Genomic DNA, 4,832 nt, shown 5'->3' on the forward strand with positions numbered 1-4,832 from the left:
AGTTTCTGCCCAGTTTTGAATTGGGGACCTTTCGCGTGTGAGGCGAACGTGATGACCACTGCACTACAGAAACGAGCTTCAGCCGAGCGCGTTGCGGCTCTGTGGCATCCAGCACTGAAAGTTGAAGCCATTCTACGTTTCACCTTTCTTTTTCCAATAGCTCGTTGTTATCCAGGGAAATTGACATCTTGAAAAAGTCAAAAAATATAGACTGAAATTAGTGACAAAATATAGACAAGGATGTCGTCAATGTTTGGACTGGAGTGTGAAGTGGAATAAGCTGGGACAACTTTCCCGGCAGCATAACGGCTGCGACATGGTTTTATGGAAGGGTTGTAAACTGAGTATTTACGTGTTTTACACAAGCTAGGATGAGTTGGAAACTCGAGAGCATAGGTTTAAGGTGAGTGGTCTGAAATTGACAAAGGACCCCGACGCACATTTTCCACTCACAAGTTTGTGGGTGTATGGAATGAGCTACCAGAGGGAGTGGAGGAGGCTATTGCACTCAGAAAATTGCAATGGTAATCGGATGAGTTTCTGGATAGGATGGGTTTAGAGGGATTGAGGAGAAATGCTGTGGAACGGGACTTGTTTAATTTTGGTGATGTGGTGAGCATGGATGAGATACACCGAAGTCTCTGTTTCCACGCGGTGTACCCCAATAACCTTGCGTTGCTTACACCGGTTTTAAAGGATTACTTTTCAGCGGAGCTTGTCGTCGCCGTCTGTAGCACAATCTTTTAATCTGTTCGACTGCTCACGGGAAAGGTAGTAATGTGAAACACTGCAGAAACGAACGACTTCCTGACTTTTGCTCCGACTGACCATGCTTCGTGAAACTTTCCCAGATCCTCAGTTGAGGATTTTTGCTGCTGCAAGTTACCTCAGAACCCCTGTTAACTCGTAATGTATTGAGCGAATCGCAAACAGAAAGCATTTAACACGGAACACAAACAAAACTGGCATACCTAATGCATGTTCAGACACAGCGAAGCATGAATGCTAAATGTGAGACAGTCCGAGGGCATGAGGCCTAAAGTAATCTCACAACTAACAACAGGGCAATTCCAAACTACTCTTTCAAACATACTGCAGCCTTAGTGCAACACCACTTCCCAGACAATGCTGAAAAGAGAGAAAGAAAGAATATAATAAGTATGGGCCATAAAAAAGTGAATTTCACCAATCACAGTCTCGATTAGATTACCTTTCCCTTCCGGTGTCTCCAGGACGGAAATGCAGGAAATGGGAGAAATTCAATAACATATGCATTGGAAAGATTTTCCCATTCGCCAGAAAGCCAAATAACGATGAATCGACTCACCGCCGGCCTTTGTTTCACAACAGCGATGAAATAACAGCCTCCATTCGGTTCCAGTAAGACCTCAACTTGCCTGGAACATAAACCAATCGCTGAGCTACTTGCGATTTTCTGCAGGGAAGGCGAATAACATCATGGCAGCTGAGAGACCTGACAATACTCGGCACCTGCCCACAGTCAATTCTCCGAGAACATAAACGCAGCGGGGATCGAAGCAGCGGGCCTGACCAGCTGAAATGGCAGTGGTGGGATTCGAAACTATGCCCCGTTCAAGGCCGAAACTTGGATCCAGCGCCTTAGACCGCTCGGCCACACCACCAGACAGCCTGTGCACCCATTTTCTTGCATTTCGAATTGTGCTCCTGCATAACCACACATGCAAAGTCACATGAAAAGGGTTCCATGGTCCCTGTCCGACTCGCACAGCAGCTGGTATGTGCCCGGCTACAATGTCTATTTCGCAGCAGATAATGAAAGCCCATCAATCTAGACAAAAATCAATGGTAAGCTGTGTCTATCTTCTCAGACTCTTTTCAGCCAGAAATGTATCTTTGACTGCGTGAGAATATATGTTCGGTAATGATTTGGTCAAATCGCCATGAGCTGCTTGACATTACTTCAATTTCGATTCTTCTTTGCTGAATGATTTCACCGATTGCTCGAAACAGGACAACGTTCACGTTTACACGGTACACGAAACACACCGGACTACAGGGAAAATGCACAAAGCTGAGCAGGCCGTGTTCCACATCATACCGTGCACTATATTTTCAGTCACTGTGTCTGTTTTGCAAAGAATGTTCTCCACCCTAAAACCGGAGGTAGCATTACAATCCGAGAATGACAGATCACCTTGTGAGGATGATATGACCTCGGGGCTGGTTCGAGATGCTACTTTCCTTGCCTTTTACCTTAACCGTGCAATTGGCTGCAGGGATATTCACACCTGGACATGAGCCACATCGATACCGACTGACTTGGAAACCTGTGTGGGAAGCGACGAGAAGCGACTCAATAAATCTTGCTAAATTCCATGGTGCTCATTAGAAATGCAGTTTCTGTTCACCTCAATTTAAAAGGCAATTTCTGAACATAGTAACTGAAGTCAAAAGGTAATTATCTCACTCCACCCCAATTCCGGGAGAGGTGCTAACTGCACTTGATTGCTTTTTGTTCTCGATGTGAAGAGTTCTCAGGCATGAGTCACCTTCACGTCTCTTGGTGCTGAGTGACTTACAAAGAAGGAGTTTCACCAGAGCTGCAACTGCCTCACTTTCCCACTCGCCCTGCCCGTTTACAGTTTCCTGCTCGTCAGTGATTTAAAGAAAACCAAAAGGTTGCGATGCTATTCTGCAGCCTCTCTGTCAATTCCTCCGTTTCAGTTCCAACATGGCTTAGATCTCGGGGCTCACCTTAATACTAGCGACGCTATGAAACCACAAGTCCAGAGGTTCCTCTGGGAGTGCAATTCCTTTCATTGCTGTTGCTGATTGAATGAGTCACTAACGTGCGAACTGATCCAAACCATGATTCAGCACCTCTGCTGCCAATTCTCGCACGTTGAATAACGACAGAGAGTTTCCAAATGAGGCCTTGCAGAGACGACTTTGGTTTACATTTGACAGACAGACTAGTTCAGGAATCAGTGGTGCGCTGATCAGTAGCACCAGCGCATCAGCTTCTTCCCTGTCTTTGAACCGATCCGCCTGCGCAAGGAATGCAAATGCGCGACAGTTTTTCGTGTAAGGGATCAGAACGCGGTAACTACACTCTCAAACAGAATGACTTATGATCAGAACCAGGTTTTACAATGGTTCTGATCAGAACAAGCCTTTACAATGCTTTGCTCACTAATTAAATGGAAGTGCATCACATTTCACAAAGAGAGCAGATTTGTTCGAGCATTTTCGAAGGCAGATTTGCAGATGGGAGAGCAAGCAAGAAAGCTCCGTTCTTGTCCGTGTAAAAGGCTGCACTTGAAGACCAAAGCAGTTTCTGCCCAGTTTTGAATTGGGGACTTTTTGCGTGTGAGGCGAACGTGATGACCACTACACTACAGAAACGAGCTTCAGCCAAACGCGTTGCGGCTCTGTGGCATCCAGCACTGAAAGTTGAAGCCATTCTACTTATCACCTTTCTTTTTCCAATTGCTCGTTGTTATCCAGGGAAATTGACATCTTGAAAAAGTCAAAAAATATAGACTGAAATTAGTGACAAAATATAGTCAAGGATGTCGTCAATGTTTGGACTGGAGTGTGAAGTGGAATAAGCTGGGACAACTTTCCCGGCAGCATAACGGCTTCGACATGGTTTTATGGAAGGATTGTAAACTGAGTATTTACGTGTTTTACACAAGCTAGGATGAGTTGGAAACTCGAGAGCATAGGTTTAAGGTGAGTGGTCTGAAATTGACAAAGGAAATTTCGATTCTTGCTTTGCTGAATGATTTCACCGATTGCTCGAAACAGGACAACTTTCACGTTTACACGGAACACGAAACACACCGGACTACAGGGAAAATGCACAAAGCTGAGCAGGCCGTGTTCCACATCATACCGTGCACTATATTTTCAGTCACTGTGTCTGTTTTGCAAAGAATGTTCTCCACCCTAAAACCGGAGGTAGCATTACAATCCGAGAATGACAGATCACCTTGTGAGGATGATATGACCTCGGGGCTGGTTCGAGATGCTACTTTCCTTGCCTTTTACCTTAACCGTGCAATTGGCTGCAGGGATATTCACACCTGGACATGAGCCACATCGATACCGACTGACTTGGAAACCTGTGTGGGAAGCGACGAGAAGCGACTCAATAAATCTTGCTAAATTCCATGGTGCTCATTAGAAATGCAGTTTCTGTTCACCTCAATTTAAAAGGCAGTTTCTGAACATAGTAACTGAAGTCAAAAGGTAATTATCTCACTCCACCCCAATTCCGGGAGAGGTGCTAACTGCACTTGATTGCTTTTTGTTCTCGATGTGAAGAGTTCTCAGGCATGAGTCACCTTCACGTCTCTTGGTGCTGAGTGACTTACAAAGAAGGAGTTTCACCAGAGCTGCAACTGCCTCACTTTCCCACTCGCCCTGCCCGTTTACAGTTTCCTGCTCGTCAGTGATTTAAAGAAAACCAAAAGGTTGCGATGCTATTCTGCAGCCTCTCTGTCAATTCCTCCGTTTCAGTTCCAACATGGCTTAGATCTCGGGGCTCACCTTAATACTAGCGACGCTATGAAACCACAAGTCCAGAGGTTCCTCTGGGAGTGCAATTTCTTTCATTGCTGTTGCTGATTGAATGAGTCACTAACGTGCGAACTGATCCAAACCATGATTCAGCACCTCTGCTGCCAATTCTCGCACGTTGAATAACGACAGAGAGTTTCCAAATGAGGCCTTGCAGAGACGACTTTGGTTTACATTTGACAGACAGACTAGTTCAGGAATCAGTGGTGCGCTGATCAGTAGCACCAGCGCATCAGCTTCTTCCCTGTCTTTGAACCGGTCCGCTT

General features: G+C 45.5%; 1 non-coding gene across 1 annotated transcript; it reads right to left on the minus strand.

The window, feature by feature from the left end:
* Positions 1-73, minus strand: trnav-cac (transfer RNA valine (anticodon CAC)). Its single transcript has one exon. It is a non-coding gene; the product is annotated as a tRNA-Val (tRNA).
* Between the last annotated feature and the right edge of the window lie 4,759 nt (positions 74-4,832).

The sequence above is a fragment of the Hemiscyllium ocellatum genome, unplaced genomic scaffold (assembly GCF_020745735.1).
Source record: "Hemiscyllium ocellatum isolate sHemOce1 unplaced genomic scaffold, sHemOce1.pat.X.cur. scaffold_148_pat_ctg1, whole genome shotgun sequence".
Taxonomy (NCBI): Eukaryota; Metazoa; Chordata; class Chondrichthyes; order Orectolobiformes; family Hemiscylliidae; genus Hemiscyllium; species Hemiscyllium ocellatum.